The sequence below is a fragment of the Marmota flaviventris genome, chromosome 8, assembly GCF_047511675.1.
Source record: "Marmota flaviventris isolate mMarFla1 chromosome 8, mMarFla1.hap1, whole genome shotgun sequence".
NCBI lineage: Eukaryota > Metazoa > Chordata > Mammalia > Rodentia > Sciuridae > Marmota > Marmota flaviventris.
The window spans coordinates 46362778-46383918 of NC_092505.1; the positions used below are offsets into that span (position 1 = coordinate 46362778).

Below are 21141 nucleotides of genomic sequence, written 5' to 3' on the forward strand. Positions count from 1 at the left end.
AAACACAAGATGCTCTTATTATTTCTAAAGTTTGGTGATAGCAGGAAGGTATGATAATGTGGAAAACGGGAACTCACAAACACTCTTGCAAAGTAACAAACCCAGGAGGCATTACTGGGAGGCAGCGTGGCCAGAAGCTATGACATTGGTAAACACACTTAGTTTTCTTTTTTTTTTTCCTTTTTCTTTTTTTAAAAAATATTTATTTATTTATTTTTTGTGCTGCTGGGGATTGAACCCAGGGCCTTGTGCATGCAAGGCAAGCACTCTACCAACTGAGCTATATCCCCAGCCCAACACATTTAATTTTCGACATAGAGATTTCTATTTCTGGAATCAATTTTCCATTCACATAGGTGCACTAAGATATACATCCATTGTTTCCACTTTTTGGGGGGATTTGGGGGTGCCAGGGATTGAACTCAGGAATACTTGACCACTGAGCCACACGCCCAGCCCTATTTTATATTTTGTTTAGAGACAGGGTCTCACTGAGTTGGCTTTGAACTTGCAATTCCTGAGGCTGGCTTTGAATTTGCAATCTTGCGCTCTTCCTGTGTCAGCCTCCTGAGCCTCTGGGATCACAGGCCTGGGCCACTGCGCCTGGGTCATTGTTTCCATTTTTAAAAACAATAATACAAAAGGGGCAAATGAAGTGAAATGAACTTTCTTCTGCTTTCCAAAGGATACTCTCTGCTTCTTCAGTGGCCACTTAGATTCAGTCTCCTTTCTTGGAGACTCCTCTTCCCCACCTCCCTAGGGCTCCGTCCTGAGAGGTCTGTCTGTACTTACTTCCATGGTAACCTCCCATCTCTTGGTTCCCTCATTCCATTCGACTCACTCCCTGATGAGTTTATATTTCTTGCCCAGATTTTCCCTCTACCTCCCATCCAGACTCATTCACCTACCTGCCTGCTTGACATCTGCTTTTCTATATCTGATGTACATCTCAAATTTAACTTGCAAAACTACCTCTTGCCCTTCTCTTCCAAACCTGTTGTCCCTTAAATCTTCTAGATCTCAGTAAACAGAAATGGCATCATCCCTGTTGCTTAGGCCAAAACTCTGTAATTCATATATGAAAGCATTTTCTCTCATGTTTTCCAACTAATTTATGTAGCCTTGTTATTGGCTGTACTTCCAAGGGGTAGAGGAGGCTAACAATCTCTCTCCTTCATCTTTCTGCTCTGCTCTGACCTAGCATCATTTCTTCCTTGAATGACTGAAACAGCCTCCTAGCTGGTCCCCCAGCTTCTATCTTTACCCCTATGGGGTCTGTTTTAGTAGAGTGTGTAGAATCTCTTGTGCTCTTTTGAATCCTCAAAATCCACAGACAGGGCATAGCCCTGGGGCCCAAGCATGTACTATTTCCTCTGCTTCTGTTTTATCACTTATTTTTTTCACCTATTTCAAGCTTTCACTCAAATATTGCATTCATATTGAGACTTTTCCGTCTACTCTATTTTAAACTGCCAGATTCACCACTATCAGATATAGTACGTATTTTGTGCTTTATGAATTTATGTATATTTTGTCTCTTCTAATTAGGTTGTTTCTGGGCTTAGGATTTTGTTTGCTCATTTACCTGATTTTTGTTGAGTATCATTTACCTATGTAGCTCTGTTCTTAACACACAGGGTTTGACACACAGAGGGTATTCAGTATCTGCTGAATGAAGGAAAGATGGAAATTTATCAGGAGAGTATCATAAAACAGTGGTCTTCAACATTTTGTTCATGTATTCCTCAAAAGTATTTTAAGAAACAATGATATTAATTATAATGTTATGTGGCAAAATGTGTGATTTCTTGTCTTTTAATATTTGTACCTATGCTTTAAAATATACTTTCATCAAAACCTAGATATTGTAAATTTACTTATTTAATTTATAGAAAACATCTGTCATGTAATCCAAATAACAAAGAAAATTCTTTGTGTCAGAAAAATCTGACTATATCTTTCAACTAAGATAAATATATAATTACCAGTTTCAGGGGCAACTGTCACATTTTAAATTCCAAATCTATGTTTTTCCAGTTTCTCAATATGTTAAAACTCTCTATGCCTTGTTCTCCCTGGCTCCAGCCCCTTGACTTATGCATTCTTCAACTGTCTCTTGATTCATACCTTAAAATACATTTATGCTTATGCAATGGCATCGTAGGAAATACCAGAGATTGGTAAGAGGTAAGCTTTCCTGCTGTCATGGTGATTGAATGATTATGAACGTGGATGAGGAAAGAAGAACAGGCAGAGCACAGGGCATTCTCAATATAGCTGCTGTTGAAAGTGAATTTGAGCGGTGGAGATCTGGAAAGCAACCCCTTGAAACGTTCCTGTCTGTAATCCCAGCAACTCAGAGCCTGAGGTAGGAGGATCACAAATTTGAGACATCGTGGGCTACCTAGAGAAAGACCCTGCCTCAAGATAAAAACATAAAAAGGGACTGGGATGTAGCTCAGTGATAGAGCACCAATGAGTTCAATCCCCAGTGGCAGGAAAGAAGGAAGAAAGGAAGGAAGGAAAGAAAACTTTTCATTCCCTTATATTGCTAAAATCTTTGACCAACCCTGGAGAGTCAGGCATTCATATTTATACTTCATTTTTAAGATAAATTACACTGGGGGATTATGCAAAAGCAGAAAGGAAATAGGTATTTCATCATGTGAACATTTCAAGAAATAATCTTCATTGACAAAGGCAAGTTGTGTGACAATACTTCCCATTTAGTCTTGAAATATGATTAAACCCTACATGGCTACAAAAACACGTAAATTCAAAGGACAGGGCAAGGAATCAGACAATGCCATCAGCTGGGCACCTCTGAGGAGTGGTTGGGTCATGTGGATGAAGAAATTCCTACATTGCTCAGTTAAATTTTTATAGTTTGAATTATTTTTAAGTCAATTAAGAATAAATGATTTAAGGTTAAGAAAATTATTAAGGAAAAAATTTAAAGGTAAAATGGGCTCTGCTACTGTTGAAGTAACTTGTAATTGGCGGAGACTTTTTGAAGTAGTGAGTGAATCAGTTATTGGTAGTAAGTACTTTGTTGCCCTGTTCTCTTCTGTCTCATTAATTTTTTTAAACAAAGTCTATTTTACCATTCATGCTTAATAGTTTCTTCTATACTTGTTAAATAGGAAGTTCTAGATACTTAACATATTTACAGACATTATCTCATTTTTCTTCCCTATTTTGTGGTGAAGAGTCAGGGGAGAGAATTGGCTCAGCTTGAACACAGAGAAGTAGAAGTCCACAAACAGAAAAGATTTTTTTTTTCTTAATACTTTAAAAAGTGAACATAACATTTGAACAGATTTGTGAGATACAGTATAATAATTTGTTACAAAGTATAATGATCAAACAAGGGTAATTCACATTTCCATCTCCTCCAACATTATCATTTCTACGTGTTGGGAAAATTTAGGCTTCTTTTTTCCAGTTATTTAAAAATACAAAATACATTATTGTAGACTGTAATTACCCTACTGTGCTATGGAGCACTAGAACTAATTCCTTTTGTCTAACTGTAATTCTCAGTATCTGTTATCCAAACTCCTTTTACTCCCATCTTCTCTTCTCCTTCCTAGACTCCAGTTATCATTATTCTACTCTCTTTTTCTATGATGTTATTTAGTCATCTTTTTTTTTTTTTGTCACTGTGACCAAATATCTGACAAGAACAACAAAGAGGAGGGAAAGTTTATTCGGGGCTCATGGTTTCAGAGGTATCAGTCCACAGATGCCTGACTCCATAGTGCTGGGCCCCAGGTGAAACAGCACAACATGGCAGAGAGACGTGGAGGAGGAAGGCAGCTCAGGACATGACAATCAAGAAGCAGAGAGAGAGAACTCTGTTCATCAAAGACAAAATATAAACCCAAAGGCACACCCCCAATGACCTTCCTCAAGGTACACCTTACCTGTCTCAGTTACTGCCCACTTAATCCATATGAGCAGATTAACCCATCGATTAGGCTATATCTCTCATAATCTCATCAATTCACCTCTGAAAATTCTTCTACTGTCTCACACATGAGCTCCTGGGGGACACCTCATATCTAAACCATAACAGAGATCAACTTTTGCATCTTCCACATATGAATGAGAACATGCACTATTTATTTCACTTAACCTAATATCCTCCAGTTGTATACATGTTGTTACAAATGACTGAATTTTATTCTTTTTTATGGCTGAATAGTATTCTATTGTGTATATGTACCACATTTTCCTTACCCATTGATCTGTTGATAGATACATTGGTTGATTCCATATCTTGGATATTGTCAGAAAACATCTGTCTAAAATGCACAGACACACTGTGACTATTAGATTATAATTGTTGACATAGAAGCATGAAGATCCATGAACAATAATAACCAAGAGCTCTTCTAATATCTCTTCTATTGTACTATTTGATATTTTAAAGGTATTGAAAGAAGCTGAGAATTTAATAACAAATATAATTTACTAAAATATTTTACACAATTTCTTAAATATCATTGAAATAAACTTTTTTTTTTTTTTTTTGGTGCTTGGGATCGAACCCAGGGCCTTGTGCATGCAAGCCAAGGACTCTACCAACTGTTATCTAGTATTTAAAGTCTTCTAAAAACATATGAGAGAAAGATAACAGAAATATTTGTCAAAGGGAAAAACGTGAATAGTTATTTTTATGATTTAAGCATGCGTTTATTTGTAAGTATTCATCAAAATGAAAATATAATGGAAATTTACAAAAACAGGAAAATTTATATTTGAGTTTGAGGTCTATGACACTTTTAGTATTTGATGTAATTATATCTGATATTATAATATCAATGAAGGAAAATATCAGGAAGGTGGTTGAAGATTTCAACACCATTCCTCTGCCTCTTTCAGAGATATGGAACATATACTGAAAAGGAGTAATAAAGCCATTTCTAGATTATGAGTGAATTATTACAAAGCTTTATGTGGTAGCCAGGGTCAGAGTAATCTCCCAGGACTCTAATTAATGCTGTATTTCTCATATTTATTTTGATCCTATGCAATATTTTCAGGAATAGAAGTGAAAAGGAGATGGACTATTATACCCTCACTAGAGTATAGAGACCCACTCCCTAGACCAACAGGTCTGGTCCACTCCAAGAATAGTTTCACAGCTTTTCTTCTGTTCTTTTTATTAAGATTGCATTACTTAATTGAAATAATATTTAACTGTAATTTTTTTAAATCTTAAACTTGCCAATTAATTTATAAATTCAACACATCAAATCTTAAAAAATACATTTTTGTCATTCATGTGACAGTGAGAAATATTTCAAGTCACTTTAGTGATTAGCTTTGTAAAACCGGTATTAATGCATACTCAAATATATATTCAGCATTTTGCAGTAATAAGTTATTCTTTTTCAGGTCACAGTTATTGATTGTAGAAATATGAGACAGCTCAGAGTCTAAAAATATCATCCTCATAACCCATAGATGTACGTACTTTTAAGGAATGCATTCTCTTATACTGAGACTCAGCAAGAGAAGTCAGAAAATCTTAGGATAAAAGTTTGTCTTTAATTTTTACACAATCACACAAAGCCCCATAAGTATATATGATTAGTTTGTATCAATTAAAAATAAAATAAAACTTTAAGCTTCATAAACGACAGTTTGACTGTCATTTTAACTAAGTGCTGTACACATTGATCGATCTTCAGTTTAACTTAAGAGAAAAAAAATTCTTCTAATAATCAATTGGAGAGAAAAATAAACTGACAGAAATTTACTCATACAAATTGCAATACCAAATCTAAGGGAACTCACTTCAAAGAGTGAGGAATCAAAAAACAAAATAAAGAAACATTATATATGTGTGCATGTATATAAACAATAGACATACCCCACAGGAATGAGGAAAAGATTCTTCAACATGAAGTAGGTACATAGTTACTGAGGTGTGGATCCCATCAATGCAAACCTCTCAGCAATCACATCCATAATCATCACAATTGTTGTTGAAAAGAGATGCATAAAGTTTAACTCTTGTATCTGATAAAATCTTTCATATGCATTGCAATTATCAATTTATAGGGCCTGTTCTTTTTAGTATTGTCTATGAACTCTTGATATCAGCTTTTAATAGTTCATCTAAATTCAGTGATACTTTTACTTGCTAATTTAATTCCTCTCACATTTCATATATTCTTCTCCATCCTATAATAATATTATTGAACAGTGAGAAAAGAAAATTTTATTTTTTTCATTCTTTTTTTAAATATTGGTTGTTCAAAACATTACAAAGCTCTTGACATATCATATTTCATACATTAGATTCAAGTTGGTTATGAACTCCCAATTTTACCCCAAATACAAATTGCAGAATCACATCGGTTACACATCCACATTTTTACATAATGCCCTATTAGTAACTGTTGTATTCTGCTACCTTTCCTATCCTCTACTATCCCCCCTCCCCTCCCCTCCCATCTTCTCTCTCTACCCCATCTACTGTAATTCATTTCTCTCCTTGTTTATTTTCCCATTCCCCTCACAACCTCTTATATGTAATTTTGTATAACAATGAGGGTCTCCCTCCATTACCATGCAATTTCCCTTTTCTCTCCCTTTCCCTCCCACCTCATGTCTCTGTTTAATGTTAATCTTTTCTTCCTGCTCTTCCTCCCTGCTCTATACCTTTTATTTATTTATTTATTTTGCACGTGTATATGAAGAGAAGCAAGACGGCCTGATGGCACAAATTTCAGTGCTTTAATCTTGGACTTTCCAGCCTGCAGAACTGTGAGAAAATAAATTTCTTTTCTTCACAAATAACTTTGTCTCATGTATTCTGTTACAGTAGCACAAATAGATGAAGACAAATTGGTACTTATACTTGCAGATTTAGTATGACTCTTAACTTGTGGAACATTCTTCTCATACATAACCAAGACTTCTAATCTAGCAGATCAAAAAAGTACAGTTATGGGATTTGGTCTATAATTGGGTTCCCTATGACTCATGATGTGTGGTGCCTAGTTTTACTCTTTTGTTTATTTTCTGGACCTATGTAATTTAACTATTGGAGATATGACACCATATATTGATTTTGTTTTTTTGTTCAGAGTGTATATGCAACATCCTGGGGGAAAATACTTCAATCAAGCAAGATGTTATTACAGAGCCAGTACCCTAGCTGAACATTTAATAGGCCATTCCATCATTCTGCCAGGCCAGCTGCTTCCCAGTGGTGCGATTTATGAAAAGATCAATGGATACCTTGGCTCTGTGTCCACTGTTGTGACTCCTTTACTATGAAATGAGCACCTTGTTCTGACATAATGTTTTGTTTGTATGTAAGTATTCTGTGAAATTTTGTTGTTTCTGGAAGATCACTATATTAGTCATCTTGTGCTGCAGTAATAAAATATCATAGACCAAGTGGCATAGACATTAGAAATTCATCTTCTCATAGTTCTAGAGGCAAAAATAACAATAACCCAGATGAGGGTGTGATAGAATCAGTTTCTAGTGAGGACTCTGTTCCTTGCTTACAGATGGCCAGTTTCTTGTTGTAAATGCATATGGAGGAGAGATAGAATGGGAGAGAGAGATCTCTTTCTCTTCCTAGACCACCAATCCTATCAGATTAGGCTCCTCCCTTATGATCTGTTATGGTTAAATAATGAAGTGTCTCCCAAAAGCTCATGTGTGAGACAAGGCAAATGACTTTGGAGGTGAAGTGATTGGGTTATGAGAGTTTTTAATTTAATCAGTGCATTAATGCCCTGATAGGGATATACTGGCTGGTGAATGCAGGCAGGCAGGGTGTGGCTGGAGGAGGTGGGTCATTAGTGTTGTGACTTTGGGGTTTATATTTTATTTGTGGTGGGGAGAGTCTTTTTCTCTACTTCCATATTGTCATCTCCTAAGCTGTCTTTCTTCATCACACCCTTCCACTATGATGTTCTGCCACACTTCAGGCTCTGGCAATGGAGTTGACCATCTATGGACTGAGACCTCTGACACTGTGAGCCCCCCAGATAAGCCTTTCCTCCTCTAAAATTGTCCTTGTTGTATTTTTTTTTTGTCACAGTGGTGAAAAAGCTGAGTTAAAACATGATCTGACTTAACCTTATTTACTTAAGAGCCCTATCTCCAAATAAAAGTCACTTTGGAGACAAGCATTTAGATACATGAATTGGGGTGCAAGATGATCCATGGCAATCACTATGGATGAGAAAGGCAAATCCATAATCCATGACAGAAAGATTAATTAGGAAGGAAAAATGGCTGCTTCTTTCAAGGTCAAACACATCTGATGTATAATAAAATGCCTACCAACTGCCTGTCCAAGTTCTTTATGAGATGATATCATATTAAAATCAGCATTTGTCTCAGCTGTTGGCAGATTGGACTATAGCAGTGGCAGGAGCTAGGTCAATTTTTGTGAGATGATGGCCTAATTGTCCCCTCCAGTTCCACTACCATGCTCACGCCATTCATTCAAGTATGTGAGTGACCAAGTACAGAGGCTTAATGACACCCACTGGAAGTATCCTGGTTTTCCTCAAAATCGGTGCCACTTTTGTTGTGGTTTCTGGTAGATATTAATATGAAACATAAATAACCTTACACTTTATGGTTTTTCCCATTGATTCACCCATATGCCTCTTTATCTTGTTTTTCTTCATCATAGATTGTTCAAACTTGTTCCTTGAAAGTGAACCAGATTAATTCCCACTGACTAGGAATCTGTGTAGAAATTAATTTTAAGCCATTTTTTCCATCCTCTCAAAGAGAAAGGCCAACTATGTGGCTCACAGTTTCACTTATTGAGTAAATTCCACTCTATCACTGAGGGAGTCAGTTATGAATAGCAGTCTAATGTGTCTTGGATCAACACATCAAGTCAAAATGTTTCCTTTGGGATATCTAATAAGTTCAAGTACTTCTCAACTTACAAGGGAGTTGTGTCCCTATGAAATTGCTGTAAGTTGAAAATATCATGAGTTACAAATGCATTTAATTCACCTAACCTACTGGGTATCATAGCCTAGGAGCAAAGTACTCCATGCGGTATTGGTTGTTCACCTTTATGATCGTGTGGCAGGTGGAGAGCTGTGGCTTGTTGGGTCTGCCCAGTATCTGGAGAGTATCCTACAGCACGCTATTAACCTAGGGAAAAAACTCACCATTCAAAGTCTGAAGTACAATTTCTACTAATATGCATCACTTCCATACCTTCATAAAGTGAAAAAGAATCATAAATGAAACTGTCAAAAAGTATAAAACATCTGCATCTCCAAATAAAGAGGTAAAAAAACAGACCTTTCAATTTTCAAGCCCAAGACCTGTTTTTTTTCTTGTTTTTTCCTATCATGGTAAAGGGTATCACCATCAATCCAGATGCTTAAGCCTAAAATCTATAAATCTTCCCTTAATCTTTCTTTCTTTTTTATTTTGCTATCATTAAGCCCTGCTCATTCTATCTCCAAATCTAGTTGTCTGTATTTCTATTACCATCATCTTAGTCCAAACCACCATATTATTTTGCCTGTGTAAAAATCCCCTAATTGGTATCCCAAATTTTGGTTTGCCCATTCTAATTTATTTATTTTTAAATGCCAGTTATTCTTCAAAATTAAATCGGATTGGCCATTCTCCTTCTAAATACTTTTTTCAGTGTTTCCCACTGATGCAAAAATATAATCTGAACTGGCTAAACTAGGGCCTGCATCTCCTGAAGTGTTTGGCTCTGAACAAACTTTCCCAAATCATCTCAAACTTTTCTACCATAGTTCCTATATGCTTCACAGTAGCTACAAATCTGTCCCTTAGTCTGGCAGACATTTGTCATGTTACAGCCTCAATATACCTACTGTATCTCCCCAAAAGCATTGTGCTGCTATCTCTCCTAATTTTCATCTTTCAAGTTTCTAATTACTTGTTGGTTCCTTAGCATAACTTTTCCTAACTTTTTGTGCTCAGTAGTCTCCTTTGGTTAATTTCTACCTTATCCCTGGTGTTTATTTCATTCAGTCTTCTTACATATCATTATTTTATGTGTTTGCTTACTTATCTTCCAAGCACATTTTAAGTTTTATGAGCTTGCTCCACATGCTAACTTCTGTATTTTAAACAACTATTATATTGACTGGCACATAAATAATATTCAATAAATGTGTCTTAAAGAAATAACTAATGAATATTTACTATATACCAGACATATGCTTAATTATTAACATGGATTAATTCAGATTAAGAAGTAGGATTAAAATGTTTAAGTTACTTATTTGAAATTGTACAGTGTGTATATAGAGGATTGGTTTAACATTTGAACAGCCATATTAAATGTTAATCACCATCTTATGAGATAAGTTTTCTTTCTTTTTTTTTTTTTTTGTATTTCCTCCTACCTGAACTCCCCTTACCTCCATTAGTGACCTACCCCATGGTTCCATAACCCTAAACCAATCCCAGAAGGACATGACCCCTTGACTCTGGAAAGCCCTATGTTGCTATGGACCTAAGCCAATCCCATGCTATTCCTTACCTGCCTAGCTCTGACGTAAGCACCCCAAAGCCTATTCCACAGTGCCAGGCTACAACTCCAAACCCCTACCCGACAAATGCTTAACACCTGAACATCTTGGGGCCTCTCTCCGTCTATGGAGACATGTGCCTTTATTTGTCAGCTCTGACAAATAAACTCTCATCTGTATCTCTGCCTGGTCTCCGTCTTCCATCTCTTGCTTGCCGATCTCCCAGTTCCTCGCTTTCCGTTCAGAGTAAATGAACAAAGAAAAAACAAAAACAGTGTTCAAGCCCTGATATTTCTTACTAACAGTGTATACTCTTAATGGTCTGTATACATGGCTATCAAAATATCAACTATAATTTTTTCCAATTGCTTATTTTTTAAAAATTTTTTTTAGTTGTAGATGGTCACAATACCTTTATTTTATTTATTCATTTTTATGTGGTGCTGAGGATCGAACCCAGTGCCTCACACATGCGAGGCAAGTGCTCTGCGACTGAGCCACAACCCCAGCCCCCAATTGCTTATTTTATGGATAGTTTTTATGTCTTCTTGTTTCAGCATTTCTACCTTTTCAAATTTTTATTTAAGACATATGTGTTAGTTTCTAAATATAAGAAAAAATAGATTAAAAGTGTTATGTCTAATGACCTGTGAAAATGTTACGTCTAGCTTACTAAGATCACTAAATATTATATACAGATATGAATGCAAAATGCAAGGCCAGGTTATGTAGTGCTTGAGTAAAAGAGCAGATTATGTAGTAAAAGAGCATGCCTGTTGTCCTACATCCTCCACATCCTGGCTCAGAAGTTTTCTGATCTTTGAATGTGCCCAAATCTATTTTGTCCCCTCTTCACACTGTTTCTTCAGCATTATGTTCTACTTCTGTTATATAACACAGCTTTCTGTTGCTTTGATTGATGTTATCTTCCAGAATCTAAATTGCTTCGTGCTTTGAACTTTTCCAAATCCCTTTCTTCTTAAGTTTATTTACTCACTCATTAGCAGGTATGCAATTCAATTCACTCATCCAAATCTAGTTATTTGTGTTTTTACCATGGTTGGTGCTTGTTTGTTCTAGGCACTGTGTATTTTTGTGCATATAGTTAGTTAGTTAATTATACCCCTCCTCATCCCAGTGAAAATTTAGGAAATCAGTCAATCAATCAATCAATCAAATGTGTGGCTCTTGTCTTCAAGTAAATCACAGTATGGCTCTAAACTCAATAATTATCACATGTAAATAAATATTGAAAGGATTATAAAAAGATCAAATAAAATGTGTCAGGATTATAGAATAGAAAAAGCTTAATTGCTGAGTCTGAAAATTAGAGAAATACCAATGGAGATGTAATTCCTCTGAGCCTTGATGTATCATCCCAATTTTCAGAGACAGGAATTGCAGTAAGATGTTTCAGGCATTCTTCTGCAATACAAAGAGCACTGATTCTTAAAACTGCAAATTCTTCAGCTCAGCGTCAATGTGATCCTTGAACTTTGGTCAATAATTGCTGTCAAATTAGTACAATGGTCTCCTTTTTTGTCTTGATTTTAACATCTATCCAATTGAGAGAATGACAGTGTTTTAATTCTTATTAGAAAGATTAATACAGTGGATCATAAGACCTACATTCTATAAAAGATTTTGTCATTGCAAATATTTATAGTTATTGGTTATTTTCACAGAACAGAAAATGGACTATAAAGAAATCATATAACAAAAATTCGATTTTAGTATCATCTCTAGTGTGTGTAGTCTTGTTAAAATTCATTATCACATCTCAACCATACAAGGGGTGTTAATGTAGCTCTTTAAAATCAGCAGTTTTACAAATCTCCTTATTCATCAGCTAGGAAATATGTTTCATATTCATGATGGAAAGGAGACAACATTTTTCTGGAAAGATATAAGTTCAGCCCTGTTCCTTTCAATTCATAAGTTTATATATATATATATATATATATATATATATATATATATATATATATATATATATATATATATCTTTATAAGTTCAGCCTGAACTTAGAAATCAAATGCATCTTAAAGGGTTTGGGAAGACCAAGAATCTGAAAGGCAATTTTTCCACCTATAGGTGGAGCCAGAGGAATATAATTCAAAACTGTTTTTTTTTTTTTTGAGTTATTTAACATTAAATCATCAACCAAGCAGATACATCTCCTTTCCTTTTCTTTCTCTCCTTCCTTCTCTTCTCTCTCCCTTTCTTTATTTGCACAGAAGCCAATTTTTTACTACCATTTTTGGTTGTTTATCTTTTTTTTCCTTTCCTGGTTTTTTTTCTCCATTTGTTCCATCCTTCTTTCCTTATTAAGTAACACATTTCAAATATATGTTTTTTAAAAATATTGAAATGTCAGAATTACATTTTTATACTTGAAGGTATCCTTGGTGATTTTATATTCTAGTTCCTTCTGCATGGGTTTCTGAGACCAAAGAGATTTGGGAATTTTAGGGCTCAACAGAAATCTTGCTTTTCCAAATGATCAGGCATATAGCAGAAGTCTTGACAAAGAATATTTTTCTCTTTTCTTTTTACAAAATAAATCTATCTTTTCCTGTTTTTTTATGCCTATAATCAAGTGTTTTTTCTAACCTCTTCCCCTCAAAGTGAATTATCTCACAAGATTCTCTTGATCCCTAAAAGTGGGCATTAAAAAATGATTTGGGGCTGGAGTGGTGACGATGGTAATTTTATTATTTGCTCAGCAAATATTTATTAAATACCTTAGAGGTCCTGGAAGTGTAGGCTGTGTATTTCTCTTTTGTAACTTTCTTTTCTAACAGCTCTTAAAGTGTCTGAAACATCTGTGATGAGCTGAGAGCAACAGAAAGGGTGTTATGAAAAACCAAAAAGAGAAATAGGGTAACTAGAGGAATGAGAGAGTATCAAACCCAAATCCTTACACTTAGACCTAAAGGAATAGGGGCATTGTAAAATGGCCTGTCTCATGTCTGCTGCCTAGATATCAGTCCCCCAAAATATTGAATCCTTGCAGCTTCCTTTCAGAATCTTCTGGATCTCTAAACAAAAACAAAAACAAACAAACAAACAAAAGTATCAGAAATCACATCCTAGGGGTTCACATGGCAAAAGACATTGCATTTAATTTTGTGGCAAATTATTGAAATGATAAATGCCATCTTTGGGGGAAAATTTAAAGGTGGAGCTAACCCTATCTGAAAGACACAAGAACTCAAAGGTTGTCATTGAAATGTAATACACATCCTTGTACAAGCATCTTTGCCATGAGATAGACCCAAGAAGTCAGTCTTTGTGGAGGGAAAGATGGTTAGCAGTACTCAGGAGAAAAGAGGCCCCTCAACCCATTGGACAGGGAAGATCAATGAATCTTTTTTTCTTTTTCTTTTTCTTTTTAAGAGGGAGGGAGGTAGGGGGAGAGAGAGAGAGAGAGAGAGAGAGAGAGAGAGAGAGAGAGAGAGAAGAATTTTTTAAAAATATTTATTTGTCAGTTTTTGGTGGACACAACGTCTTTATTTTATTTTTTTATGTGGTGCTGAGGATCGAACCCAGTGCCCCGTGCATGCCAGGCGAGCCCGTTACCACTTGAGCCACATCCCCAGCCCAAGATCAATGAATCTTCATGGACAGTCCAAGGACTTCGCATGCCAGCAGGCTATGTAAAGGGAGGGACTATATGTAAGTTTTAAGGACAAATCTATTGATTCATTTACATTGGAAAGTGAAAAAAAATTATTTTTTGGTCAGAGTTAAAAATATGAATGGGGATACAGTGAGAGAAAATATTTTGAAGATATTAAATAAAGGTAGAACAAAGTATTATAGCTTTACAGTGATTTCAATAGCAATTTAGAAACAACAAAGTACATGTATAAAGGCATTTAAAAAAGAAAATCTGCTAGAAATATTTTCATAAACTTTGATTACTGAGAATGTCTTTGTTCTTAAGTTCTAAAAGTTATTTTCCCTGGATCTAGAATCCAGGGTAGGCTTTTTGTTTTCTTTTCAGTACTTTAAATTATTATCCCACAGTTTTCTTGCCTGTGTGATATCTGTTGACAATCTACTATAATTTTTATTTGTTTTCTACTCTAAATTGTGTAAATCCCTCCACTTGGCTGACTTTAAGATTTCATCTTTCTTTTTTAGTTTTTCCAGTTAAATATTATAATCTTATATTGTAAAATAAAATTAGCAATTTGGAAAGCTATAAAATAAAACTTCTGTTTTACATTTTACTAGAAAAAATTTAAACTTGGAACAAATTAAAAGAGATCGTGCATCTCCATGTGTCCATTACTTACATTCCAATAAACATCTCAACATATACCAAATATTTGAATGTAATTTACTGACCCTTAATAAGTGAATTGTTTAAGTTTCTGCTGGTAGTGATATGTACACGAGTAGCTTATCAGACAGGAATCACTGGAATAGTGGATTTTTAAGCCAGAATTGTTTAAAATATTAGGGCAAATCAGACTAGTTCTACTTTCAAATTGATTCCCCACAGACCAGAAACAGGAACATAATGGGAGTTTGGTTTTTCAAAGGAATATCTTGCCAAAGGAGGTGATGTGAGGTAGGAAAGTACTCATTGGGCAGTTCCAATTTTCTATCTCACTGGGCGTAGATAGAAATATAGTTTAACTATAATTAAAGAAACCAAGTAATTCCAGCAATAACAGCTGGCTAGTAATCATGCTTTATAAAATAGAAATTTAAACAACATTTGGAAAGAACTCTACTGGGTGGCATACTGGATATTTTACCAAAGTTATATTATTTGAATCCCACAAATCCCACTGAAGGAGGCTATTGTTTCACATGTAAGTCAACTGAGGCATACAGCTGTTAATTCACTTATTCATGACAAATGACTAGTAAGGTAGATCATAACTAGGACCATAATCCAGTTCAATCTGGTTCTCAAGTGTATTTGTTTCCCCAACAACCCAGAAACTACAGAGAAATTTAGGCCTTACTGTCATCCTGCCTGCTCCCCAAGGACCTACAACCAGCATGATGTCCAAGAGTGATGTAATTGACCATGCAGAGCAGTTTAGGGTGTTCTGATATTCAGAAGATGAATTGCAATCTAGACAAGAAAGTACTTTCTTCAGTAGAGTGTGGTGGGGCACACCTGTAATCCCAGCTACTCAGGAGAATCTCAGATACTGAGGCAGAAGGATCACAAGTTAAAGGTCAGCCTGGGAAACTTAGTGAGACTTTGTCTCAATAAAAAACATTAAAAGGGATGGGGATGTAGCTCAGTGGTAAATCACCACTGAGTTCATTCCACAGTCCTGCAAAATAATAATAATAATAATAATAATAATAATAATAATAATAATAATAATAACAACCTTCATTAATGATGAAAAGGACAGGGACACAATTAAGAATCTCACTTTGGCTGTCTAGAAACCATTTAGACACTTTAAATCACTACTTAATGTGCATTTTTAAAGATTCTTTGGATATTTAGCTTACCTCCTCAATTTTATAATAGACTGTAATTTGGTGGTGAAAGAAATTTGTCCACAGATATGACTCTATACAACAGGACTCAGAAAGGAGGGTCTGCATGGTGATGGAGGCAGTTCCCAGACAGATGGGTGGACCCAGTGAGCTGGACTTGGGTGAGAAGAAGCCTAACAAGTGGGGGTGGGAACTGCTGGAGTTGTGGCTCCATGCTCCATGTCTTTGTTTCCCTACTATGAGGACAGCTTCTGTGTGAAGTTCAAATAATTTGGGACGCATGGATTTCCCAAAGTATATATATATTTTTTATTTTAGCAATTGATAACATGAATAAACATTTGAAGAAGTTTCCTGTTAACTTTCATTTAAAAAAGACCTTCTCTACAAGTATATTCCTGGATATTATTAGCAAGAACAATGTTGTACACATTGATCAATGCAGAGAAAAATACTAGGTGAGAAATAATGTAAGCATCATATTGGATACTACATGAAATATGCCCAGGCAAGATGCTACTTTGCCAAATAAAAATAGATTAAATGATGAGGAAAGAAATGATGGGTTATGAGTTTGGAAAGATGGGGAATAAGACCAGAAGAGCTAAGGTTACCACCCTGTAGGCCAGGTGTAAGTGGCATGTCATAGAACTTTCTCCTCTCACATCAGAAAATCTGAGGTGTCAAGAGAGGAATCACAGGGGGTTATTTATAGAGCAACAACTGGAAATTGGGGTTTTTCCTTTATAACCTAGATATTTTAAAAAACAAAATTAAATTCCTCCCTTCTTCTTAGAATGAAATGTCTTGCTTAATGAAGAATGCCACAACTTAATTCATCTTGTGAACTCTTATTTGTACCTTACATATATATTATCTATTGTTTTCAACTTAAAAACATTTATTTGGAAAATGTTTGATATTTTCATTTGAAAATGGTCTATTGGTAGATCCAAATGACTGAAAACATTTTTAAATAGTTCATGTGATTAAAGTAAAATATTTTTGAAAGGGAACATTTAGGGTTTACAGAAAGGCAGTGGTGTCTAAAAGCAAGAGCAGGAAAGAGCAGCCCAGAGGTCAGTTTGAATCCTGGCCCTATAGAAGAACCTTAACTAATGCACTTAGATACTGGGGGTCTTAGCTTTTATGACATAGAACAAAATCACCGTCTTGCAAGACATATTTGGAGATTACAGATAAGGAGATTACCAGCATAGCTCCCAACACCCAGTAGTTGTTAAATATGTGGCAGCTGTTGTTATGAGTGTGATGGGGGTTTGTTGACAGTAAAAAAGAGGAAAGGGAGTTCTGTGGAATGTTCTCAAGGCAAGAAACAGGAAGCATTTGAGGTGTACCAACAGAAAACGGGTGAGTAGGAAGGAAAGGGTGGGTGAGGGTTTTCAGATCACTTCCAGAGGAGCTGGTACCTCTGTGTGTTCTGCTTGTTCTGCTTCAGGATCCTCATTCTTGGCAATGAATCATCTTCTTCCCCTTAGAGGTTTTGGTAGTTGTGCTGTTTCACTTAACAGTAAAGCAAAAATACTCAGAACTCAAAAGGGAATTTCCCATGCTAAAGCATAAACTCTAGAGTCTGGATTTCACAAAACTACAGTGTTGACAGCTTTTAATGGATATTTTCAGCATCTGGATTATATCAACTGTCATTGAATCAGATTTAAAAAAAAGATTTTCCCCTTTTGCAAAAGGAGCTTTTAATAATAACATTTCCAGGTGTCTATCTATATTTCATACATACCTAGCAGGACAGAGTGTAAAGTGCTTTTGGGGGAAGTAAATGTATTTGCATTACTGATGTTAACTGCAGATTCCTATTTAATGTACATTTAAGTAAAAACAAACACATTCTTTGCATTTGTATAATTCTTTTGAGCTTTAAAAATACTTTTGCATATGCCATTTTATTTATTTTTCATGACAATACTGTGAAGTAGCTTCTCATGTGCTTAATTTCTAGATGAGGCAATAAAACTCAGTTAAATTGGTTTAGGGTCACATGGCTAATGAGGTTGATCCAAATGATCTGATATGAAATTGAACATAGTTTTTATTCTGCGCTCCATCATTCATTGTAAAATGAAATATAAAACATGAAACATAGTTTTCCCTTTTCACAAAGAATTCTTAATTTCATTTGGCACCAATTACACTCACAAATGCACATGCACATGTGTGTGAGCACACACACACATTTGAGTAAAAGAGATTGGTATCATGGTGTGTGAGAAAGAACAGGAAAATAAAGAGTAGGTCACAACATTTTTTAGAGTGGAAAACCACAACCCACTTTGGATGATTGTCATAATCAAGTTGTCCTCCACCCCCAGGTGCTCTCATCTGTAAACATTCCAATAGGAATAGGACATTGCATTCTTGGCTGGAAGTGAAACTAGCAAATGCATCATCTGAAAATTCAGAGTTAGAATAGATTTCCACCTGATTAGAATGGCAAATATTTATGTTTGCTGGCTTCTTGCTGCTGGTGTATCCCAGAGAAACCATATCTGTGATATCTGCCACCTTTTACATCCTGTTACTGACAGCCTTACCTGCAAATAGTGCTCAACAAACCAAATCATAACTTCTTTGCATCAGTGTGGTAAGTGGGTGGGGAGACAGATGAAAGAGCACTGATTGAGGATTCACAACGGATTTTGTCTTAGTGCTATAGCAACTGTGTGAGTATGACCACCAGTACCTCACTTTATCACCCTAGTTTCCTGTTCTTTATCTGCAAGATGGGTCTAACCATATCTATCCAGACTACCTCTGGTTTGAGAACAGATGAGGTGCCATATGTGAATGTGCCCAGAAAATAATAAAACTTAAAAATATAATATAAATGTACAAATTGTATAAATATGCATGATAAATAATATATCAAGATTGCAAAGGGATCCTTTTTATAAAATCCCCTCCCCTTTCTTTTGTACCAGGGATTGAACCCAGCATTGCTTAACCACTGAGCCATATCCCCAGCTGCTTAAGGCCTCACTAAGTTGTTGATTCTGGCTTTGAACTCATGATCCTCCTGCCTCAGGTTCCCAAGCCACTGGAATTACAGGCATAAGCCACAATGTCCAGCCTAAAATCCCTTACGATTCTCTCTTACAGTTTAGCAAGTTACTCCTTAAAATACATTTTTTTGGCCTCATCATAATCCCATAATATCTGATATACAGAGACATAATTGTGAAAATATTGCATGCAAAACACAAAGTGGAAAAAAGTCATTTTTCTCCTCAGTCTACAGTTCAGTGAAACTATTGGTTGTAATTTTAGGTAGGGTTCACTGTATTGGGGCGGGGGGGGGGGCATTTGTGTTTCTACTAGATACTCAGGCTAATGTGGAGAGTTGGAGTAGGAGTCAGTAAAGGAGGAGAAAACTTCAGAGTAAAAGCTAAAGAATATCCTTCCCTGGGCTGGGGATGTAGCTCAGTTGAGAGTTTTTGCCTCTCCTGCACAAGGCTCTGGGTTCAATCCCAAAACAAAACAAAACAAAAAATTCTTCCCTGAAACCTTGGCAAAATAAGCTAATGATCCTTTAGTAGGTGACACTTGCTATTCAAAATGTGCTTTGTTGGATCAGTAGCACTGAACATCAGCTGGGAGCTGGATAGAAATCCCCAGGCCTCCTTCCCAATCTGAACTTGTATTTTAACAAGATCCCTGGGGAAGTTGTATGCATATTAAAGTTTGATACTTACTGGCCTACACGGGCATTTTCAGATACATTGTGATATTTCTACTAAGGACAATATTAATACCTCGCATTCTCAAACCCCATTTTCCAGGGAAAATTTGAGAAGTTCAGTCAGAGTGAAACAGCTAGGTGTAGAAGCTGAGGGATTCAAATGTGGACTTCTTGATTCCAAACCCTAAACTTCTTCCACTATAGACCTCCTCTGCCCCATTCATGTCTCTCAACTATCACCTATGAGGACCTATCTGGAAGCCTGATCTAGTCGTCAGTACACCTTTCTTGCTTCAGAAACCACTCATTATTCTAAGAAACCTACTGACATAGCCCTGCCTGCCTCATGGTGCAAGAAATATCTCAGAAGCTAAGGAGGAACTGTTTCCTTTTGTGGTCCACACAGACCCTTTGGGTCTGTGCCAAGGAGATGACAAGGGAAGTTCCCATTTCATACTTTTATTTTTAACTTGGATAATTGAGGTCTTAAATGACATCAACCTTTAAGAAGTCTTCCTGTGAATTCATTCCTGGCTGATCCCATCATCAGAATACCACTATTACAGGGTGCCACCCCTGGAATTGCTCAATCTCAGTGACTGACTAGACTTCTCTGCGGTGCCTCGAGGCGGAGGCCACGTGGAAGGCCATTTGGAGCAGAGTGGTTCCATTATAAGGTGAAGGCCTGATTCACTGGCCTACTAGAATTGCTTAAAATATGCACCTGGAAGTTTTCCAGCTTTCTCTTTCTTCACAGATGCCCAGTCTCATCAAAGAAATGATGCTTGAGATAGCAGTAAACAGGTTGTAATGTGAAACATCCTCTCATCAGTGACTTATTACAGCTGAAATTTGTAGGATAAACCACACCCCACTTAATGCAGTGTACGTACATAAGGGGGGGGGGGGGAGAAAAAGAAGTGTAATGAAAAACTAAAGAACAAATTTAAAAAAAAATAATTAGATTGTACTGTGAAGCTCCCTGGCGAACCAAATGTCCCAACAGCCTTAGTGTTATTCAGAGATGAGACTTGTATTGAATGCTTTGAAATCTCATGAGTGAGCTCAACTGGCTGTCCAGATATAGACACCTGTCCTTGCATACCTCACCTTCTTCCTATCTATCCACATGCAGCACAGATGTTACCAAGTCCTAAAGAGCTGCAAGGTAAGATACCAATGGAGATCCCCAGCAGTAGTTAAACTCAGAGTCACTTTCTCATCAAAGGAGTATTAATCTCCAGATGGTTGTTTCTGTTTAGCTCATGTCAACAACAACAAAAAAATGCTACCTTATTCCTTTTCTGTCTGTTTTTCTGTCCGTCACTTGCAGGATGCACTTCACTCTTTGCACTCTGTTTTGCCTATCTGCAGTTGTCCACAGATCTTTGCTTGTGGCGTTCTTTCCTCCTGACATGATT

At 36.2% G+C, this 21141-nt stretch overlaps 1 non-coding gene across 1 annotated transcript; it reads right to left on the reverse strand.

The window, feature by feature from the left end:
* Window positions 1-217: 217 nt before the first annotated feature.
* On the reverse strand, window positions 218-296 carry Trnaa-ugc (transfer RNA alanine (anticodon UGC)). The gene has a single exon. It is a non-coding gene; the product is annotated as a tRNA-Ala (tRNA).
* Between the last annotated feature and the right edge of the window lie 20845 nt (window positions 297-21141).